This window comes from Myodes glareolus, chromosome 17 (assembly GCF_982192425.1).
Source record: "Myodes glareolus chromosome 17, mMyoGla1.1, whole genome shotgun sequence".
Classification (NCBI taxonomy): domain Eukaryota; kingdom Metazoa; phylum Chordata; class Mammalia; order Rodentia; family Cricetidae; genus Myodes; species Myodes glareolus.
This window is the reverse complement of record NC_142042.1, coordinates 5809771-5834410: the sequence shown is the minus strand read 5'-3', so window position 1 is coordinate 5834410 and position 24640 is coordinate 5809771. Positions and strand designations below refer to the sequence as shown.

At 45.5% G+C, this 24640-nt stretch overlaps 1 protein-coding gene across 2 annotated transcripts in view; it reads right to left on the bottom strand.

Moving 5' to 3' along the window:
* The window catches only part of St6galnac3 (ST6 N-acetylgalactosaminide alpha-2,6-sialyltransferase 3), a 515374-nt gene that overhangs the window by 5760 nt on the left and 484974 nt on the right, over positions 1–24640 (bottom strand). The gene's annotated exons all lie outside the window — the stretch shown is intronic.

Genomic DNA, 24640 nt, shown 5'->3' with positions numbered 1-24640 from the left:
GCTGCATTTGTTTGAATGCTTATATTTGTTAGACCCAAACACAGCAACTGTTCTTATTTTGTGGGTGGTAAAGATCTTACTGTCTGTGCTGATCTGTTATGATCTGATAAGCAGAGGGACTCACTTTAACACAGTTGGTCACCATCCAATACAACACACCCAAAGTCTGGGCATTAAAGTCAGAACAAAGTGGAGTGGAGGCTGATATAAAAACATACCTGGTCTCAAAATTCACCTTGACTGCTGACTGAAACAGGACTCTTTGAGTCAGGGTCCTTGTTTCTAAGTGAGGTAACTGAATTTGCTCATATCTGAACTTACTTCCAATTATAAAATCAAAGATTCTGAGTTGCCAGAGAGTATGTTATCATTTTCCAGCCTCAACCAGTGAGCTCTGCACTATGTTGCAAGTGTGTTGACGGTGCAGTAAGCGAGCACATGAATCACATGATCAGCTGGGCTCACTGGCACCACGGGCATGAGAGCAGTATCTGTGGGCAATATCTGTGGTGGACGTGGGAAGAGGAACAAAAAACGTTTTACTTCGTGGTGAGACTGGAGACCATGACCAAGGCTTTTTTAGAAGAGGTTCTCTTTGTCTCTGTCTTCACAAGACCTGCTCACAGAAGATACAAGAAAGAGTATCGTGGGGCCAGGGCAGTGTGAGAAAGCATTAATTTCCATGAGAATAAATATTAATTGAAGCAGTCTGTCATTCTTTCGATGAGACCCTTCCACTGTATCTCAGGATAAATGGGGAACCCAGATGCTGGCCTAGCTCTGGATAAATGGGGGTCCTCTGTGCAGTATCTGGAACTTGGCAATGCATGAAAGCTTCCTTGCCCTCTTCTAGCCCAACCCAGTAATTTCTGAAATCTTGACAATAAGCATTCAAAGGTGAGCCCTGAAGGGGAAGCAGGACGCAGGTGCCCTGGTATGACTATTATCTGTACTCCAGGAAAAGGGGGTCAGAAGTTTTAAAGTTTGGTAATTGGCCAAAGATCTTCCCACTTTACCAAATAATAAAGACTTAGAAAAACCCACATTTATGACATTCGGTTCCTTTTAGGCCTGACCTGATTTGTTTCCAGATAGACAGCCCACACTAATTAGCCCCAAAGCTTCCCCCAACATTACGTGTTGTGTTTAATTTACATGGGGGAAAGTCCCACCACCCTTGTGCCTTGTCCTAAAAACTGGGCTTAATTAGACAGTTACATTATTTTCCCTTAACATCTCTGGTAGTTTGAGACTTGGAATGTCATGGCGTTTCCTACCTACAGTACATTCTAGGGTTTTCACGGGGCCTTCTTAAATACTGAGTTAATGTTCCTCTAAAATGTTCAACCTGGAAAAATACAGGTGCTATGTCAAGCCAGGGGCACTTCCAAAACAAGAACCTGGGGGATCTGAGGCCTTGGAACAGTGTCTCTCAACCTTACTAATACTGTGACCCTTTAATACAGCTCCTCATATTGTAACCCCCGACCACCAAATTATTCCATTGTTACTTTATAATTATAATTTTGCTACTCTTATGGATCATAATGTAAATATGTGATATGCAGAGTATCTGCTGTGGGTTGAGCATCACTGCCTTGGAGGAACTCACCGGTCTTTGTGGGGACTAGCTCTGGTCATTTACATAGGGGTGCCGCTTCCAGGCCCCTGTGCTGATGCTGGCTGTCTAAGTGAGTGTGAATCGTACCTGTGTAGACCTCTTAAGGTTCAATAATGACAACTACAAGAAACACTGTACTGGCCTATGAGGACTTGTTCACACGACTCAGCGCACAGAGATCTGGGAGAGGCATCAATTGCCTTACAAATTCTTAAGTCTCTTCTGGGACACATATGATGTTGTAACCTGTCACTCACGCGCACGGCACTATGGACCAGCTGGCCTTCAGCCATAGCAGTGGATGCAGCTCCCATATTGGGGGATCGATAAAAACAATTATCACCATCTACAAATAAACCATCATGTTTCCCACAGGGATGATAAGGGAACTGGAGCCCCTGGTTCAGTGCAATCACAAAGCTGGAATTAATGCTGTGGAATAATGAGTCGTGCAGGGGGGAAAGAAAGGCAGGGCTCTTACCAGGAAGCTATCAATCACTTGTTTCCACCGGCCAGATTCTGCATCCTTCTGCCCCTTAGTAATCAAGATACTTAAACCTGGATACCACTGAATGGACTCGCGCATCACTTAGAAAAATGATACTGTCAACACACAGATCTAGCACATGCTTGAAGGCATATCACTTAGGGCATCTCTCCTCTAGTTTATTACTGATAAATATATAAGCCTCTTTACCCATCCATGTTCCCCCATTGCTTGTTATCTAGAGATCACGGCATAAAGGCACCAACTTGTTGTCTGTCAAGCTACTATTTACTTGTTTATTTTCACGAATTTCAATACTTTTGACCACAGCCTCTTTCCCTGGCTGCTGCTCGGGTTGTCTTCACTTCTGGAAACACACTGCGATGCACTTTCCTCTATTCTTTTCTTCTAGATATGACCAAGGGGAGGAACTGAGAACTCCAACACGGCGACTCTTCAACAGAAAATTGAGTAATGTTGAATGCACTATTTATTCACCCCTGGCTTCCCGGTCATCCAACACCACTGCTTCAGTGACTTAGGGTTTGGATGGGAGACGTTTATGTTTTGGAGGGCCAGTCTTGGTGCTGTTGGCATTGTGCATGACAGAGTTCTTGGTGTGGCAGTGGGCTGAGCAGCTCTGTGCTGCTTCACACCCCTTTGACACAGCCTTTCTGAGGAAAACAGCAGATTCCTACACACACACACACGCACACACACACACACACACACACACACACACCCTTCTGGCTTAAGATAATCTCTAATTCCAAAAGACTAGGTTCTCCTCAGTCAGCATTCCCAATCTGCTTGACTCCTGTCCATCCGCCACAGTTTAGATCCCAGTCCAGCATCCTACCTTGTTCCTCTTTCTTCACGAGGCTATCTGAAACCATTCCCGTTCAGCCTGAGCTTTGAACTAGGAATCATCAAATGCAGCTGGACTAGAACTACAGAGAAAGTCTTGGCCTGCTCCGGGGAATGTGTCGGAGGAAAGGGAGGCAGGCGGAGAAGAGGGGTCAGAAGACTGTTGACGACCTGCTTTCTAATGAGATGGCTCCTGGGGGGGGGGCTTTGACTCAAACATTGTGGCCTCAATTCTACTTCTTCCTGTTTCTTCCACGAACCAGTGAAAGCTGGGGGCACTCAGCTCACATTTCAAAGGCATTAGAAACATTCACCACACCTGAAAAAGCTCAAGGCTCTCCCTATAATGGAAGTATATTGGCTAACATACTATTGGCTATCTGCTATATCTGGGAGTAAAGGGGGAATTTTTAAAAAGAATGAATATTTCATGTCTTGTTTTTAACATTATTGAACCTCAGTTCTCCCATACACTATACTGACAATAAATAACAGGAACTTTCCAGATACCTTCCTAGGAAGAAAGATAGCTGGCAGAATACAGATTATTTAATTAAAAATATTCTTTCTTCCATTCCTTTCAAAAGAACAGGGGAAATGAAATCATCTGCAGAGAGAGAACCTTGGCAAGACAAACAGCGCATTCCCATCAGCGGCAGCTAGGGATCCAAGCTAATATCACGAAGCCATCCTTTTCCAAGAAAACCTCAGCCATCTGCAACTTGTATAACATTGTGCCTTGTTCTACAGTCAGGATCCACAGAAAAGGTAAGGAATTTGATGTTAATGCTGAACGTTTGTGCCCTCCATCCATGGATGGGAAGTTTCCTCTAAAATCAGGCAGTGGAGTTGCACCTTTTGCAAATGGTTGTAAAACATTCAACTGGATAAAAAAAATCTTCTAGATGGTAATTGAGGGGGGCATGGTTTAGAGACGGGGTTTCTTTGTAGCTTTGGAGCCTGTTCTGAAACTCACTCTGTAGACCAGGCTGGCCTTGAACTCTGCCTGCCTCTGCCTCCCGGGGGCTGGAATTAAAAGATGTGCAGTGAAGATACCAAGTCAAGGGAATGCAAGGGTGGAGAAGATGGCAGAGAGGCTGCAAGTAAAGGAAGTAGGCAGTAGTAGGTTCAGAAGAGGACTATGCTCCCAGCCCATTTGATATCGCATAGTGTCCACGTGGAAGGCAAAGACAGTCCAAAGCTTCCCCACCACAGAATCAGGGGCCTGCTGAGTAGTAGTGACAGCAGTAATTCTACAAATGAAGCATAAGGAATGCTGTGCTCTCTTCTAAACGTACATTTAAAAGTAAAATGGTACAGCTCGCAAGTATGATTTATGACTGCAGTGGAAGCAGAAGATGCCACTCAGAAAAATTACTCTGTTCATTCGTCTCAGAAATTAAAAGTTTATTTTGTTCTCACGTGGGCTTTACTGTTGTCTCAGCTGGAAGTGCTGATTTCTGGGATCCCATTTACAGCAGGCCCTAAGACCTCAGCACAGCTGATGTCATGTTAGAGGTTTCTGGCCTTCGAGTCTAGCATGTAGGCCGCAACCCCTGCCAGAATGGGAACCAACACCTAATCCATCAAAGACCTCTGCTGTAGTTTCAGGATCAAGGAAAGTCCTTAAATGTACTAAACTTTTTTTTTTGATTCCTGCTTACCAAAGTGTGTCAACCTGGCTGTGTTTTTGTACATAAGAGACAAAGAGCAGTGAGGCTTGGGGTTGCATGAATTGGGCGAGTTCCCCTTGCAGCTGACAGCCAGCAATACAGACTTTCCTATTAAGTTTTAATAGTATCCATGTGTTCTCTGGTGGAATTACCTTGCAGCATTCTAGAGACCCTAGCAAAATTCGCAGAGACTGAGATGTGGGGATACCAGGGACCTCAGATTCCCCCGGGGCCAATAGTGTAGGGGAACAGACAGTTCCCAGGGGGTGTGCACCCTGAAATGTCCCAGGGCCCTAGGGACTTCCCATGCCTCTGCTCCTGTTGATCCAGTGACTCCCAACACCTCCACCCTAAAAGTCACCTGGATCTGTCCCCTCTGGAGGTGAGCTTGTTTGTGGAGTCTTCTGCATCCACTTAGGGAAGGTTGGATATGGCCCCAATTCCACTGTCTGGGAGCTATGTGGTGTTCACCCGTAGTTTTTTTATTATTGCTATTCTTTGTGTCTCTCTGTGTGTTTTTATGACTTCTGTTGGCTAGAAGAAAGGGAGCTTCGATGGGAGCAGTCCCAATACACCATTGAAGTGTAAGTTAAAACACTTTTAAGTTTTATAGCGAAGAATAGGTGTAGTCTCTGACTTTTGTCTGGGAAACTGAACCGTCTGTGGTGTAGACTGACCCTCTATCAGAGTCGGGTGGCCCGGTGACAGAGGTCTGAACACCTAGGCAGTTCAGGCTCTCTACAATGCCCTGACTAGATACTTGGGCCGCCCTGACCAATTTCCCTACATTGACCAATGACTACTCTGGGGCAAGACCACCACCTTGGCTTAAGACTCGTATCCTCTCAATGGGGACCCAAATCCTCTTGGCTTTCCCAGGTGGCCCAGAGAAACCCAAACTTCTGTCTGTTGTCTTTGCACTGCTGGAGGAAGCTGACTCTCCCCTTGTGTATGTACCTGCAAGGTCCTCAGTTCACCTGGGGGCTGGAATAGCTCCCCCCCCCCCCCCCCCGCTGGCTGTGCTGGGGGCTGGGATAGCTCCCCCTGCTGGCTGTGCTGGGGGCTGGAATAGCTCCCCCTGCTGGCTGTGCTGGGGGCTGGAATAGCTCCCCCTGCTGGCTGTGCTGGGGACTGGGATAGCTTCCTGGCTGAGCTGGGAGGGTAGGGGAAGAGGAAGTTCTTATACCTCCCTCCCTCTCTCCTTCACTACAAAGAACAGCTCTGGCTATAGAATTCCTGAAAGGAATTTCCCTGGGGGCAGAGGTAGCCCCCATTCTCCTCTGAAGGGAGGTACCTCAAGTGGGGCCCACAACCCAGGGGTTCTCACCCTTCCCCTTTCATGGTTTAAGTCTCCTTCTGAGCCAATGATCTGCATAATTGGAAAACTCAGAACCCACTATGCCCTGAAAACCCTCAGGCTTCCATTAGCCTTCTCCAGGCTTTAACACTCACCAGCCAACCTGGGATCACCGCGATCAGCTCCTAGCTACTCTCTTCACGACCAAATAACGGGAGGGACACAAGCTGGCCTGAGAGTAGGAAAGTTACCCTCAATTGAAGCAAGGGATCTCTTGTAAAATACAGCCCAGGTACAGTGGATTTTCCCCTCTGCCCAGCATGACAATGACCAAGGGGTAAGGAAGTCCTGGACAATTTTCACCAAGCCCTTTTAGGAGCACTGAAGGCAGCTGCCAGAAAGCCAGTCTGCTTATGGGAAGCGAGATAATACAAGAGCCACAAGAATCACCTGCTGGGTTCCTGGAGCCCCATCTGCAAGGCTTACTGGGTATTTACCCCCATTGACCAAGACATGCTGGAGAGTCAACAAGCAATCACTATTGCTTTTGCTATATAGCTGGTCCCAGAAAAGTTTGAGCCCATGAATAGGTTCCAATTATTGATGATTTCTCAGGCTTATAATAATCACGACTCCATAGAAAAAATGCAGAATGAAAGATGGACCTGAGCGGTAACGGCAGCAGCACCCAGAGAGGCCGGGAAGCCGGATCCCAGAGGCCGGAGCCAGAAATGCCAGCAAGAGAAGAGACTAGAGATGGACACTTACAAGCAAGAAGGATACTGGAAAAATGAAGGCCCAGATCAGAAACGGGAAGGAGGAGGACACGCCATTCTTCATTTGCATGACCTGACAAGGCCAGAGCTTCATTTCACTGAGCCCCCAGATGCCCAGAGTAAAGGGTCTGAATCTGCTAAACTCCTGGCCAACACAAGAGCAGCCCATTCAGTCCCAACAGTGATTCTTGGAGCACTAACATCTTCATGGATGGATGTCCAAGGGGCTACTGGACAGACTGCTCACCCAGGATAAGAATGGGATGGCCCTATGACTGTGGTTGTCCTGTCTTCCCATCTTTGTCTCCCCACGGGAAAGGTCCATAACCCCTATAAGCCAAGACTCTGGGTATGGGAATTAAGAAAGACTGAATTCAGGGAACTTATAAGCTAATGTATTCATCGAGACCCAACCCACCTTCTAGATTTCCAGATTGACCATGAATATCTACCACATCTAGAGGCTGCCGTGAGAAGAGGCTGCAAAAGACCATGCTCCTGGGGTTATGGGTCTATTATTGAAGACACGTGGCTCTGATCTATTCAATACTACTGATAGCTTCCATAACTTCCAACAGCCAGGTGAATACCACTGTGCTCAGTGGGGTTGTGAAACCAAGTCCTCCTGAAGACACAATGACTCCTTCATGTTCTAGAATGAAAACCATCGCACTCTCTCTTTTGCTAATCTTGAACAATGTAATCTCAATTTCTCTAGAAATTTCTTTGGTAACTACAAGGGTAAAAGTCCAGAAGGCAACAGGAGCCAGCCCCTTGGTGTTCAGGATACTGGAGGAAGGGTAGCAATTCCTGAACCATTCTCAAGCAGACAGAGGTAAAGATTACTGGCTATGCCTAGGCCCCCCAAGCCCCATCATGTTTGGATTGGAACAGTCAGAAAGTTTGACTTCCTAGACTGACAGTCTTAAGTGGGAATAATCTAAGCTAACCCAATGGAGACTCCAAGGAGGGAGTGTCTGCTGGATATCATTAAGATACACCCTTGAGAGTTCCCCAAGCAGATTCCTGCAGCCAAGCACAGCAGGTTAACCCAGGAATGGTGGGTCACTGTATTTTCAGGCCTCAGAGGCCACCTGGCTTGTTTGCACTCATTGCTTAAAACCAAGTGTGCATCTTCTGAATTGTTTTCCGCAGAGGAGCCCTCACTTCTTTGATTCCTTTTGTGTGTTATACCACAGGTGTTGATCTACAATGGAGGAGAGGTCAGGGTTCACATAAATCTAGACCCTGGGCTTCTCCAAGCACAGCGAGCTGCCTCTGTTCTTACTCGTCCTCTGTTGACGGGGACAGGTAGCTCAGACTCTGCTGTCGTTGGAGCTTCAGCTCTAAATGTGGGGGACAGAACTTCAAGGAACTCAGTGCTTAATAGACATAGACCTGGACCATGTGGAAAATTCTATTTCCTGCCCAGAAGCTTAGGGAGACTCCTTAGTGGAGGTTGTTCTTAGGGACTTCAGAGTACTGGACCATGCCCCTTGCATGGCACTGGGAGGAAGTTGTTGCTTCTATGCCAGCCAGTCAGGGGTATTTAGAGAAAGCTTAGCCATGGTCAGAAAGGAGAAGGAAAAGAGATGCCAAGGAACTGACAAATGGTACCAATCCCTGTTCTCCTGGTCCACTTGGCTGACTACTCTACTTACAGTCATGGCTGATCAACTCATCTTTTTGCTCCTAGCCCTTTCTAAAGGACTCTGCTTGCTCAACTACCTACTTAACTATGTGAAACAGGGAGTGAATTCTTTTAAATCCTTAGTGCGGAGGGGACAACATAACCCCCTGCCCCAAGATGAGCTCATGATTTCACTCAAACCCTTGGAACCAGTGGGGAATGTAACAGGCCTTGAGACCTCAGCTCCACTGGCGCCATGTGAGTGAGAGGCACCGTTCTGACCTCAGACTCCAGCACACAGGCTCCAACACCCCATCCATCAAAGACCTAATCCATAGTTCCAGGATCTAGGAAAGCCCTTAAACATCCTAACCTTGCCTTTTGGCTTATTTAGTTTTGTTTCTTGCTAAATGTTTTTGAAAACTGAAGTATGGCAACCTGGATGGATTGGATAAATGTGTGCATACATGGCAAAGAACGGGGAGGCTTGAGGTTTGATGATGTGGGGACGTTCCTCATGCAGTCACTGGCTAGCAATACAGATGTTCTATTACTATTTCAGAGTGTTTGTATGTTGTCATGGGGTTACCTCACAGCACAGCCACTCATAAGGAATATCAACCCCAGAAGTGGCGGGAGTGGATGGTGGTGGTCTGTCTGGTATACTTCCTTTACCACTCACCAGTTCCCAAAGCACTCACTGTGGACAGAGGAAAATGATAAACTAGAGCCCCAGACTCATCTGTTGAGCCCTCATCCTGGTGCTGTGTTTGATGAAGAAACAAATAGATAATTATATTATAATTATATTTAGGCGATATAAAGATGGGCACCTCCTGATGGCATTACTTTCTTTGTAAAAAGAGACATCAGAGCTCTCTTTCCTTCTGCTGCAGGAGGGCACAAGTTAGCAAGGCAGCCGTCGCTGGAAGAGGACACAACTGCTGGGTTGATCCTGGGTTTTCGACAACAAAACGGTGAGGAAATGAATGTGTTTGCCTAGCCAGAAGGTCTGTGGCATTTGACCTATGGGAGTGAGAGCAGCCATGTGCGATTGGTGTCTCAGCAGTGGCTCACACCTTTAATCCCAAGCACTCAGAAGGCAGGTGGATCTCTATGAATTCAAGGTCAGCCTGGTCTTCAAGAGCTAGTTCCAAGACAGGCTCCAAAGCTATAGAGTAACCCTGTAGAAACAGATGAGTGTTGGGGCTCAAAAAACCAAAACCAACCAAACAACAAACAAAAGGAACTCACCGGTATGTTTCCTTTCCCTGAACTCTTGGCCATAGTCATTTGGATCCATGTTTTGTTGAATTTTCACAAATTCAATGCTACCTCTGCATGGTAGCATAGTACACATGTCCCCTCTTGAGATGACCTCATCTGTTTCTAATCCATTCACTTCCTCTCTGCCTTCTCTCATCCATTCAGGAAAACTGTATGACGTATCTGGTACGCGCAGGGTGCTGCATTGTCTCCGGAAATAGCAAGTTCCTTTGATCTTGTCAGGTTCACCCCAGGGAGACCGATATGAGGACTGCTTTCAAGGTGAGAACAAAGAGAACATCCCCTGTAGGTACTGCGGGGATGCCGAGCAGCAAGGAACACTAGTGGGGTGCTGATTTCTCCTCCAACAGGAAGGAAGAGCCGAGCTACCATTTAAGACTTAATTGTGAGCACCAGAGAGAAAGAGGACGTGTTTCGGGATAATGGGGATTTGTATGGCTCCATCCAAGTGTAAAAATGATGGGAACACATATTGGGGCTCTGTCTCCTATCTTATATGGCCCTCAAATCACCCACAGGGTACATTTCCATCACAGACTGCCGGCTATGAACTAGGTTCACAGGAAGCAATGATTTATTTTTCTTCCTTACATTCTCTTTTGAAATATTAGTGATATCTTAATGTTTTGTATTGCTATTTTTTCCCAAAGGGATGAAATTTATGGATCTTGAGAAAATATCCAGAAGAAAATTGGCAGAATTATGTTTTTTATTCCTCATTAAATTCCTCATTAATTCAGAATTGAGAACAAGTGTAAACAACACATGAGTAAGAATAAAACTAATTGAAACTGTGTGATGATGGATGTGCTTTGTAGCGTTCAGTTGTGTTATCAACTAGGCTACAAATCACAGGCAACTTCATCTGATCTCCAAGCATCTCCAGCCAGGTTCCCTTGGTACATACCTGCAGGCTCTCAACCCGTACCGTTTATCAGAGAAATGGTTCATACATAAACACTTAATTTGCTAAAGCATTTTTTTGTCCTGATAGAAATAATAACAGGTATTACTGTACTTTAAGGATAAGTATTCTGAAATATCTTCTGGGCCTGGAAACACGGGTCTTTATCACCTTTGTCTCTTCCAAAGCAATGTGGCTTCAGAGTCAATCAGTAAGATAGGTCAGAGGGGAAAGGCGCTTGCCACACAAGCCTAAGGAACCAAGTTAGATCCCCAGAACCAACATAAAGGTAGAAGGAGAGAAATGATGTCACAAAGTCATCCTATGACTTCTTGCACACACACCATGACATACACACACACATACACACACACACACACACACACACACACACACACACACACATCCAAACAAACACAATACATTATTTTAAAAATGAAGATTGACTTGGGTCGTCTCAAGGTTTGGTTTAGGTGCAAAATGTCTCATGCATACCCATGTGTTTGAATTCTTTGTTCCCAGATGGCTTGGAGCTGTTTGGTGTACTTGTGGAGCCTTTGAGAGCAAGGTCCTTGCTGGGGGTATGGATTTCTGGGGTAATAGCCTTGATTGTCCACAGCCTGGCTTCACTTCCTCTCCCATCTCTGCTTTCTGGTACCATGAGACATGAACAAGAAGTAGTCTCAAGCTCCTCCATGGCTACTGCCATGTCTTCTCTGCCACGGACCGTATTCCCTCAAACTGTGAGTTAGAATACACCAAAAACCCCATGCTTCTGTTGCTTCTTGTCAGGAGTCTGGTCCTGGTTACGAGAAAAGCAGTTAAAACTGGGTCTTCCTCACTAACCACAACTCACAAGAGTTGTGTCAGAGAGTTGTAAGTGTGCAGCTGTATTTGTGACTTCGTTCTACATGCTTTAGAATTTCAGCCTTGGTTGTGTCCAAACAATTTCCTTAAAAATTCGCACATCAATTGCAGAAGGAAGGAAGGCAAATCCTCACATAAAGGTGAGGTTCCCACAGCCACTCTTCTCCCTAGACCAGATTTCCTCCCAGTCATCTGATTTTATAGCTTTTAAATAAATCCCCATCTTTGGCTTGAGTCAATTGAAGCAAATGTATGAAAAATTGAGGCTGGCCTGCTTGACCTCTGAGATCTTTCCTAATGCCAAGGAGCACATCAAACACTCCAGGACTGACAGGGGACTTCTCTCCCAACAAACCTGCAGCTTATTGGCAGGCACTCTTTGATCTGAACCCACTTTTATGCCTGGACTTAAAAACATCATGACTCTTCTCTAACCTACCCTTCAACTTATCTCAAAATCACAGGGGCTTCAGTGTTCTGAATGCTAATCACCTTCCTCTGCCCCAGACACAGGCTTCTGCTCTCCGCTAACCCGATAAGGTAATTAGCAGATGGGCCTGACTTTCCCTGCTAGCTCTCCTCTCAGACAGCTCTCATCAATACATGTTTTCCTGGATGACTTTAAAAAGTAGAAGGGAAGACTGTAATCATGTCAGCATGTATCTAAAGAGATCAAAGTGCCTCTCCTGCCGCTTCCCTTCTCCTGGTTTCCTGTCAGAACCAGAGCCTGAGTTCACCAAGCTTTTCCTTTGGGTTACAATGAGGAATCAGACTTGATTCTGCTTCCCAAGCTCTGGTTTCCTTTCAAGATGAAAAACTACATTTAAAAATAACTTTTACTAAAACTTTAGACAAGGATTTAAGAGGATGAAGCAGGGTATTTGACTCCAGAGGAGGGGGCAGGGCTAGAAGTTTCATTCCCAATGTGCTGCTTGGTACTACTGAGTTCCTCCTTGAGCCCAGGCTAGACTCAAAGTGATAAGCCAACACAGGAGGGAAATTTAAAAAGACAAAGGAGGCTCACTCGTTCTCTACTTCCAACAGGTTAAAATTTCAGCCACTTCCTTCTGAACCAAAGCTGAAGGCTGTCACTTTCCTGGACTATAAACACGACTTGGTAGCAACACAAAGTAAGTTATTTGAAAGTCATATTTTTTTTAATAGCAAAATCTAATCTGCCCCCGCCATTTCCTTCTTTTAAAAACGTTTTAGGGGTTAACTCAAAAAAGGGAATTTGCTCAGAGATTGTTATAGGAACAAGGGACTCCTGGGAATTTGGGCATTTAGAATTTGTGTCTTTGATGTGGCCCCCAAGCCTGACACTAATGTTCATGAATAACTTTCTTTCAAACATTGAGTGTCATTAGCATCCTAAAGCACATGCTATATGGTCCTGGGTTCTAACGCAGAGAACCAATGTAGGCAAAGGCTGCTCATTCATTTCCCGACTGCTCAGACCCGAATAATCATACAGAAACTATATTAATTACAACACTGTTTGGCCAGTGATTCAGGCATAATTCTAGCTAGCTCTTATATCTTGAATTAATCTATTTCTATTCCTCTATGTATCAGCACGAGTCTGAGGTTTACTGGTAAGGATCCGGTGTCTGTCTCCCTCAGCAGCTTCATGGTATCTCCCTGACTCTGCCTACTCTCTCTCTATTTCCTGCCTGGCTTTACTCTGCTAAGCCATTGGCCAAAACAGCTTTATTCATTAACCAATAAAAGCAACACTTATATAGAAGAACATCCCACATCAAACCAGGAGCCTTCCTGAATTTAGTCAAAGTTAATAGACTTGATTCACTAAGCTACTTGAGTTGGGCACAGTGTTATCTACCTATAATCCCAGCAATCCAGAGGTGGAGACAGAGTACAAGGGGTTCAAAGGTAGCTTTTCCTACATAGTGAATTCAGACCAGCTTGGTCTTGTCTCAAAACACAAGCAAGCAAACAAGAAGAAAGAAAACAAAGCTACTTGTGCACTATGTTAGACCATAATAACTTAGGGGATTTCGTTTTTTTAAATGTCCCACACCTTTCCCTTGAGATGCCTGTTGAGCCAGAGCTGGAGGAAAACATTCTTTCTTGGGGGTCTTTTCAGTGTTCTGGTTGGGGTGGGTTCCATGTTGGATGGCTGTCTCTGGTGGTGTGAGGGAAGGGATGGAGGTGACAACCTGCCTTAGTGTTTGCTAACAAGCTGAGCCACTGAGTGGGGGAAAGCCCTGTATGTTTGGTACCTGGAAGAGGGCAAAAGACTGCTTTACCGTGACACAAAGGATACCCAGAAGAGCTCCTTGCTTCAATACTTGAGACACCAAGCCACTATGTCCTGAGTGAAGCATTTGATGTTTTGGGCAGGACATGCAGTGAACACACCCTAGACCAAATATAGGGAGTGACTGCCTACAGGATGTCAAATCTATTTTAAATGAAGGAACAAGAATAGGCCTGAATTTTTTGATCTTTGGTCAAGGTAGAGTGGAACAACCTCTGTGGGGCATCTTACTGTCCAAAACACCAAGTAACCGCACCCTAGGTCAGGGTGTGAGCTACAGCTGTTGTCAACAACTTAGAGCAAAAACAAGCTCAAACTCTGACCTTTAGTCAAGGCAGAGCAGGCTCACATCCGGGTCCCCACGTATTCTTCCCTTGTCAACGCTGGGTTTGGACACACAGTGTGGGAGTTCCATGAGGAGACAGCAAACATTTGCATCTCAAGCAGCTCCTTGCGGGTAAAGGTTGTGTTCTACGCTGTTCTGTTTCCTTGGCACCATTCCAGGACCCTCTGCTGTGCCTCTGTGTTCGCTTTGGGACACTGTGGCTACTCTTGATCAAGAAAAGCCCCGCACATGGGATCCCTGAGATGCCTGGACAGTGCATCTTCTGTTGGAAGGAGGGGAATCACTGCGTCTTTCCTCCTCTGGCTAAGTCATGAGATGCTGGAATGTGTCCTTCTTTGATCTGCTGAACATTTCTTACTCGGTGATGTGGCAGGGGATGGTATTAAAGAGGTGTGACCTGGAGGAGTCTAGATGTTGTGTTGTGGACAGGGTGTGCCTCTGGCCATGCCCTCAGACTGAAGGGAAACTACACAGTTAGAGGTGAAATGCCAGGCACAAAACCCTGTGTGCTGAAAATTGTTTCTCCCACTCACTATGGGCCAGATGGAGGGAACAAGCCAGTGACACCGATCAATGTGGGTTTGGACAGCTTCCTCCTCCACAGCACAGACCCTTCTGTTCTGGCAGCTGAATATTCAGCGTGCTCCATGCTATTCCGATCCTGAAAACTCCTTTCCTAATGAGAAACTGAAGTTAGAGGTCGCTAGCCCACACTGTCCTAGCTTCCAGAGACACAGTCCTTATTTCCCAGTGGGCTTCACTCCACTAGCCCTCTGTGCCCCAAGCCCCTAACCTGTACCTGCTGGGGCCCTAGACTTTACCTCCCAGCCACAGCCTTCATCTCCCTAGAGACCCTGTCACTGTGACATTACCCAGTCCCAGTTACCACTTCCCACCAGTGCTACTAAGTCAGAGCTAAGTCACAGGACAGAGTCTGGGTGTTCAAACTTTTGAAAATGTTCTCACAACAAAAAGCACCTTCCTTGGGGAAGGAGGTGTGAGGCACAGTAGCCAGGGCCTTATGGCGGCCTCGTTGGTCATTACACTTGATGGTTCTGTTAGACATCAGGTTCCACTGTACTGTTAGTTAAATCAGCCTCTCAGGACTGCTCTGAGAACCTAGTTTCACTCTTGTGAAGGGGCACGGGGGACAAAAGTCAGCTGTGACTCAGATGGTCTCTGTGGGACTCAGTTTGCCAGATGAAGTTGAAGCATTTTCAGAAGACAGCCTCTTTCCAAGTAGGAAACTGTCACACCTCTCCTGAAGGAATTTTAAGCATCTAGCTGATATTTTCCTGTTGATGAGGCAGCACAGGCTCTTCTGTGTCTAGGGTCATTGAGGGAAGGTACAGGGACACAAGCCAAACCAGAACCCTAAGTCCTGTCACCCTTCCATGTGGTCCCTATAACCTTTAGGATCAAGTTTTTAACTCCAGACTTCAGGCAAAATTCAGGGTTGACATCTGCTCCCCACTTTTTATGGAGAAGAATATGCAGGGTTGGACTGGTCATATTCCGTGTGTAATATGGCAGATGAACAGGTAAGCACGAGACACCCAAGTTGGGAAGTTACAATCCCATGCTGGTTTGGCAAAGAGGCTCGCTGCCAAATCTTTGAAGTCACAAGGCATGAGTCATGGCCACTGAACTGAGGGCATCTCAGTGTCTCGGATCTTCATTTGGAAAATGAGAGGTGCTGTGTGTAGCACACCTCAGAGTTGGAAAGCATACAGCAAAGGGCTCTGGTCTTTGTAGGGTTCCCAGCCTCTGCTGCTCCCACGCGTGCTCACTGCTGGGGTCCCCAGGTTTACCCTCCATGTTGGGGTGACACTCGCATGCTAACTTCCAAAGGAAATCTCCATCGTGTTATCTTCTCAGTTTACCATGCTCTCAGACAGATTCACTGCAGGTGAAGGCCACTTTATGCTTTTAAATGTGTCCCTTAGAGTAACCCTGACTCAAGGGCAGAGACCACCCAGTCAGGCTGCACTCCCAGGGTGCTTCTGTGACTAGCATGCCCGTAGAAGAACTGACACATTTGGGGTGGGTTCATCCAGAGGCTTACTGCAGGAGTTGAAATGGCGAGTGCTCACCCTGGGGTCTAAGCACCAGTCTCTCCTGCCCCTTGTTAAAGAATGAATGGAAATAGCAATACAGGCCAGGGGAAGTCAGGGAGGAGCTGACTCCACTTGTTACACATTATTTGCCTTCTCAATTCATTAGTCTCTTTGATTAAATGCCTCGAGTCCTTCAGAGCATGACGTGCCCTTGACTTAGCCTGCTCTCAAGCCCTTCATTCCTCATTCAGCAATGCCAGTTCTTTGCAGGCATTATGTATTATTTTCATTGACTTTTTTATCTGCTTCTCACTATGGATTTTAACCTTGGTGACAAGGACACCAGGAGGGCCTCAATGTAGCATCTCGTCCACTGTGCTGTGTCACAGTGACACGCCCATGAGGTACAACTAGAGTCACATTAAAGAGGGGAATGAGGTAGCTACTGGACCCGGGACAAAAGGAACAGAATCCGGGACCCATCATCAGTCCCCAAGACAGCTCTATGCAGTCTTGATATGCTTTTAAAAATCAAAAAAGTGAGGCAGGTCCAAAATAGCTTAGTTAGACCTGAATTTGGTCCCCATAATCCATGTAAGCAAAAAGCTGGTGTTGTGGTATATGCTTGTAATCCAAGTTCTAAGGAGGCAGAGGCAGACAAATCCCCATAGCCTGCTGGTTAGCCAGCCTTGTCAACTTCCAGGCCAATGAGAAAACTTGACTCAAAAATAGAAAAAAAAAAGATAAAAGGTAGAGTTCACTTGAGGAGCAACACGAGATTGTCCTCTGGTTTGTGCACGCGCGTGCACAGAGACACACACACACACGTGCACGTGCATGGCATGTGCATTGTGTATACAGAAGCATACACACACACTCAAGTCACAAAATGCAAAGTGAGAATGAAGTGAGATTTTGTTAGGAATGAAGAACAATAAAGCATTTTCCTGAGGAAATAGATGCTTTCTGATTGCTCTAGCCAATGCTTGTCTACAGTCACGGTGACTGTTGTGGAAACAGCCTCCACGTATTTCCAGGTGAGGAGTTGAAACCGAGAAACTACATGCTGTGTTAGACACAAAATCAATATGGTGTGATTCAGCCTCGACAGCATGTCTCAGTGCTCTCCTGAATCAAGTCTTTCAAGACAGGACACAAGAAAATAAAATTCTTCTCTAATCAAGGTAAAGAAATGATTTTTAGTTTTCCAATCACGAAACTCAAAAGAACTCTGAGGTGGTTAAAGGACTGAAGCCATGCAAAACTTAATTTCATATTATAGCCTCACATGAAAGAACTTAATTTTTTCTGTTTGGTACACATTGAAAAGACATCAGTGTTTAATAAATATGATAAACATAGGTTTAGGTCTTTTAAGCAGAGGGATCTGTGGATGGATGGATGAGTGGGTGGTTGGATATGTGGGGGATGGATGTGTGCATGTGTGGGTGTGTAGATAGATGTGTTGAGTGGGTGGATGAATGGATAGATGGGTGGGTAGATAAGTGTGTGTATGGATGGATGGGTGGATAGGTGAGTGGGTGAGTAGATGGGTGGGTAGAAGAGTGTGTGAAGGGTTGGATGGATGGATGGGTGGGTGGGTAAATGTCTGAGTGGGTAGGTAAATGTGTGAGTGGATGGATGGATGAATGGATGGATAGGTGGGTAGATGAGTATCTGGAGGGGGTGGATGAATGGATGGGTGTGTAAATGGGTCAGTGGATGGATGGATGGATGGATAAATGAATGGATGGTTAGATGGGTGGGTATATGAGTGTGTAGATGAAAGGATGTGTGGGTAGGTGGGTGGACGGACAGACAGACAGACAGACGGATGTATGGGTGGGTAGGTGGATGTATGGGTGGACGTATGGATGGATGGATGGGTAGGTGGGTGGATGGATGGATGGATGGATGGATGGGTAGGTGGGTGGATGGATGGATGGGCAGGCCGGTGGGCAGATGGATGGATGGATGCGTGGATGGGTGTGGGAGTAGATGGAGGGTGTCTAAGTGGGGGTGGAAGAAGATAGACGGAGGGAAAGAATAGATGTATAGATGGGTGGATAAGTAGATAGGTGGCTGTGTAGGAGGGTGGGTGTATGTATGTGTGTATGGAAGGTAGGGGTGGATGGGTGAGTGGAGGATTGAGATGGCTGGATGGGCGGGTGGTTGGATGGATGGATAGAGTGAGATGAATGAGGTTCCACAGAGAGAGGCCTGAGGTCAAGTAGCCAGAAGAAAAGAGAGCTGAAAACTTGATTTCTTAGGTGACTGATTACAGGGGCTGCACAGGAGGATGACGGAATGTGGAGCCCTGGTTTGAATTGTGTCCTTGGAATCTCCCTGCATATCTTCAGACACAGCAGAGACTTTGTTACACCATCAATGAGACTACACCAGCGTCTTATTTTTGGCATTCATCACACTACAGCGAGTAACTGGAGGATATGGAATCCCAACAGCATTTTCTTGTTGTCTGGAAAGAAACACACCTAGTATTTGGCCAGAGAATTGCTTTGTATGCAGCTTGCATTTCAGACACAGGTGTGTTATCCTTAATTTCAGTCTGCCCAGCATAGGCTGAAGTACAGAACACTTTAATAACTTGCTCCTTGTGATCCCTTTGAATCCAAATATGTTGCCGTTCACATTTACATATCATAAAATGTCAAGGTCATTATTATACCTTGTTGAGTGGTGGAATAAGAAGAAATACAAGTAAGGTTTGTGTTAAGATACCCAACTAAAATGAATAAAACTCACATATTACTGCCTACATGCATATAACAAACACACACACGTTATGTATGTGTGTATTTGTGTGTGTGTGCACGTTATGCTCACCTGAAAATAAAGGTTTATTTTTCTCAATATCATCCACACTTCTCATTTCAGAAGCACAGAAACACACACCTGAATTTATTTAACCAGCACTGAGCACTTAATAAACACCCAGTACATAACAAGGTGCCAGGGTACAAGTAGGTGCCATGCTTTTCAGCTTGAAGTGACTCCTTCAGTAGGAAAGAAAGCACATGGGCACTGTTGTGTGCTTGTGTACCTGGACCCTTGAAGATCTCTAGGTAGTAGTTTGCCTGCAATAAAGCTTCTATGACTTACGGAAGAATTATTTTCAGAAGTGCTGTGAACACTCCAACCTCCCCACAAAGACCAGAAATGTTCAATGTCCTTGCAACAGCAATTCAAAGAAAGTGTTTTTAAAGACAGAATCAATACTCTTGGGATGCGAGAGCCCACAATTCCCCTGCCTCTGTGTTCCTTCACTCTGGCCCTCACACTTGGCACCTCACTTACCCTCCAGCATTGGCATCTGTGCACCCATGGAGCAGCTGACATCCCCTGCCGGGGCGCTAGCTCTTTCCCCTTCCCTACCTGGACTCTGATGTTCCTTGTTCTTAAGTGAACTTGGGTGACAAGAGCAGGAGTTACTGCCCCTGAGGAGAGTGAGCTGGGCTGTGTGTACTTTTAACCCTTTAGAGCCGCAGGCATCTGAGTTGACCCATAGTGAGGGGAAGTGGAGATGCTTGGAGCCTCATCAGGAAGAAAGTAAAGCTAACTGGAGGGTTTAATACACGCTCACTGACAACCACTTAGTGTGGTGTTGAGGTCATCGATCCCTTGGCTACTTTATACAGAGTTCACATTTAGAGAATGAAATCCCATGACCACTGTCATGCGGCACAAGCTGTTTCTGAACCCACAACAATATAAGGCGTTTCCACCCTATCTTCTTCCCAACCCAGCATCTGAGAGATACAGGACTGTCTTTCTAGAGGAGGAGACAAAGGAGATAGAGGCGAAACAATGACAATACAATCCCAGTACCTCACAGATTCAGCAACCCCCAATATCCAGTGATAGGGCTTTAGACTGAAAGGTCCCCTTCCATGCGTGGGTGGCTCCACATCAGGCATGCATGGCTGACTTCACACAAGGAAGGCTGCAAGCATAACACTTCCTAAGCGCCTGAGCTAGAAAGCCAAGTCAGTGGCATGCTGATGGGTGTCACACAAGGAGGAGAAACAGGCAGTGTTAAGAAATAAGTTTAATAAAGGTGAATTTCTTGACAGATGGACTTCCTGGTATCTCTTTCTACACTCCTCGGCACTTCCTTCTGCTGCTAGGTCAGGCAATTTCCCCTTTCCTCCCAGGGTTTTCACAGACCAGCCTTGGAAGACTGGCAGACTGTTCTCTTACCATCTTTCTTTTTTATTATTCTGAATATTTTAGTAAATGAAATTATGATATAAAGGGTGGTAAGGTGGCTCTGTAGGTAAAGTACTCAGTACCAAGTATGACAAGTTAAGTTTGATCCCTGGAACCCATATGGCAAAATGAGAGGGCAGGCTTCAGCAAGTTCCCCTACGACCTCCACACACTCATAATGATGTATGTACACACACACACACACACACACACACACACACACACACACCAACGCCTACATCTTGCAGAAGCATGCAAAATGACTAAATAATAATAAAAAACTAAGACGTGAAACATTTTCACAATGAGAAGAAAATCAGACATGTCCAACTCATGGTCCATGGCCAATGTTGCTGAGGACAGCTATGAACATGGCCCAACATGAAACTGTAAACATGCTTTTACAAGTGATGTTACAAATAACATTTTTTCCTATGTAATGTGTTTTCTTTCTAAAATTTAATTGATCATGAACCTTGTAGATGACTGTATCACAGTATCCGAAAGTTGTGCATGACTGGCAAGTGAAATAACTGTTTAGAAAGAGATCAAGAAGAGTCAGGAGAGCTGGCTCAGCCTGGAGAGCATTGGCTGCTCTGGCAGAGGACTTGGGTTTGATTTCCAGCACCCACAGTTCACATTCTTTCTGTAATACCAGTACTAGGGGATCTGATGTCTTTTATTGGCCTCCAAAGGCAACAGATACGCATGTCCACAGATAAACAGATAAAACACCCATACACATGAAAATAGATGAATAACATTTAAGTAATAAAGAAGAATTTGAAAATTATTAGAACAAGACAGTTGGATAAAATGGTTGCATGCAAAAGTATTTATAAAACATGTTTACAAAAATTGATTGTATACAAAAATATACATTTTAAATGATGCCAGTGTTCAGGGTGATCAACCCAGTTACCACCCAGGCCCAGAACTAGGGCTATGAGTCAGCCTGCTCCAATATTTGTCTCATCTATGAACTGCTGGGGTACATCACAGGGCTGGACTAGCATGTTCAAAGCTGCAGGATACAAGGAAATGATATCCAGGAAGCATTCCTGTATCCAGGGGAATTCCAGTATTGAGGGTGTAGCAGAAGACCAATAACTTATTGCAATGTACACTTACAAGGAAAGATGTATGGACTAAAGGGTACACTGTGGGACTTACTCTATCACACTACAACTTCCGTGGTGGTGGTGGTGGTGGTGGTGGTGGGTGGTGGTGGTGGTGGTGTGTGTGTGTCTATGTTGTTTTCATTTGGTTTTTCTTTTGAATTTTGTTTCCTTTTGCGGGGAGATTACAAGGATGGAGGGAGGAAATGAAAGGACAAGGAGATGGAGAGATCGGGATGCATGATGTGAAATCCACAAAGAATCAATAAGAAAAGATGACACGAACGTAAAGCCTAACTCTCCCTAGTTCTAAGAATTTATTCTGAGCCAAATATGAGCGACAATGGCCTGGGAGCACAGGGTCAGGTTCCCACAAATCACATGTTCCAGGAGAGGAGCGGTTTCATGGACTGTGATAATCAAGTGTTAAATGGAAGCCCAAAATTAAACCATTAGCTGCATGAGTTGTTGAGAATGGTGGGTGGGCAGGTTATAGCAAAGTGGAGAAGTACCTGTTTAGGTTTCAAATGCCAACTGCATTAACTCTGGGGCTGATGGAAGCCAGCGGTCTGTTAATACACCCCAAAGATTTTACTTTTTAGTTGAAAGGATAGTGACAGACAAGACAAAAAGATCGGCAACCAACAACTGTTAGAACGATTAACACTGGCCAAAATAATTTAAGTCCCAAAACTACAACATTCTGACTCTCCACAGTCTCTATGTCCCCAGTCAGTCAGCTTTGTAGGACCTTTAACAAAGGTACGGTTTCTCCTGGAAACTTCAGTTCAAAATAATTTTCTCTTATACAAGAAATGAACAGTTAGAAAATACAATGAGTATTACAAAACAACCTTACATTACAGTATCTCATGGATTCAGGATGAGACCAGTTTAAGGGTGTTTGCCTAGCATACATAAAACCCTGGGTTTAATCCCAGCTCTGCATAGACAGGTATGGTGGCACATGCCTGTCACACCTGCACGTGGGAAGTAGCCAGAGTCATGGGATTCACAGCCATATCCTGAGTGCAGGCTATCCTTGCTGACAGCCATCTTGTGCTACATGGAACATGAAGAAAAAAAAAGAATATTTGCTAAGAGAAAAGCATTGGCAATATGGTAGGAAATGCTGGTGCCACATAGGATTTGAAAAGAAATGATTTTAATGAAGAGGAATTGGTCTTAGCATGATTGAAAGGGACCTATGATGGAGAATGAGACAGTGAGCGTCTTATTCTCTTCACGAATGCTCTTAACAGGTTCTCTCCTGACATCTACATCAGGTATCAAATGTCCTCACCAAAGAGACCTGCCTAGTCTCAATCTGACTTCACCTACAGACATAGACAAGACTTTCACAGCCTGGGAGATGAGATGCAAGGCCTCAGTCACTCGCCTTGCAAGAATAAGAGTCTGGATTTGATTGCCAGAACAGATGCTTAAAAAGCCAGACACATTGGGTGGTGTGCACTTGTAATCCCAGTGAAAATAGGAGACATTCAGCAGGGACCACGGGTCTCCCTGATTGACTAGCCTAGCCTATACAGCTAAATTCTGGACCAATGAGACACCCTGTCTTAATTAAAAGGTGGCATGTGCCTGAGGAAAAACACCTGATGTCCTCTGGCCTCTACTTGCATGCGTGTGTAGTCACACACACACACATGCTCTCTCACACAATACACACACTCTCTCACACACATAGCACACATGTGCACATACGCACACACACAGAGATTCTTAAAATGTACCGTCTTTCTCCTCCCATAAAGTGCAGACTCTGGAAGACTCATTTGTTCAGCTCATCTGTGTATTCTCAGGATCTGAAGGGATCCCTGTTATATAATAGAGGCTCAACAAAAAAATATTTGTTAATTGAGTTCTCATTAGCTGCATCTATTTTCCCTAAGTATTTCTAAACATGTCAGACACTGTGACTTGCTCATTTTACATGTGGCTGCTCTCCTTCCCAGCAGCATTTTCAGACTTCGGACTCTGTACTTCGATTCCTTGCTTGTCTTGGGCTGGACTTTGTGCTTTTGTAAGGAAGAGGTATTTTATAGGAAGCAAGGGCCTCAAAGCTTTGGCCCAAATGCTGTGTTTTATTCAGAGTCATCTCCAGCTTGTGGAGACTGTTCCTTGCTTGGCTCATCTCCGTGTGTTGAGAAGAGTCCTAGCCCATAAGCAAGCCAGCTGCCAGGGACAATGAGACCAATGTTACACGGTTGGTTTGAGTCTCTCGGAGGATTGTACTGTCTACAAAACCGCTGGCTCAGAAGCAGAGACACGGGATAAGCTGGGCAGCCTTCCCTGCACAGAGATACGGGGATGGGAGGGAGGTCAAAACACATGTATCCTGAAATTGTGCCTGCTCTCTTCCTTCATTCTGGATGTGTTGGCCCACGGAAGAGAACAGTGGTGGTACCAGGCTACAATGAGTCAACTACCTGAGTCTGTGTCTGTCAAAGCATTGATTTTCTTCCCTGGTTCTTGATATAAGAGCTTCCAAACCCTGGGGATTTCCAGAGTGTTTCTAAGTATTTTTAGGCCAATGGGAGGACACCAGTCACCTCACTGGGTCCTTCCATAGGGAACACTGGTTTAAAAGGATTGGGAGTTCCATCTCAGGAAAGAGAGTTTAGTCACTAGTGTCCAGGGATTTGATCCATCAGCCACCCACAACAGAAAGAACACTACACCATACAAAGAGAGCTTTTCAGAAGTTCCAGGAGGGAAGAGGGGCCAGCTTCCATGTGCCTCGTTTTCTGCATCTCTGCGTTTGGCCATCCCCGAGTTGTCTGCGTTATAATGAGCTGGCAGTGAACTGTTTTCAGAGCTGTTTGAGAACGTTCTCAGTCCAGGAGAACAGAAGGTCAAGTCTTCCCCGGTTCCTGATACAAGAGCTAAACCTGGGGATTTCTAGGGTTCTCTGTACCCAGAGTTGATAAGCTAGAAAGAAGCCCAAGAGGCTCCAACTCGCGGTCGGCAGGTGATGCTCTGGAAGAGGCCCTGCAGCAGGGGCTACATTAACCTCACTAGGGTTGACTGGATTGGATTTAATGATGGGATATTCTGCTTGTACCCAAGAACTGGCAGCTTTGCGGGGAAACATCATACATTTGGTGTCAGGAAACATGTAGGTTCAGAGATACAAAATTTCCCCGTAGATGCCTCTCAGTAACCTGTCACCTGGAGC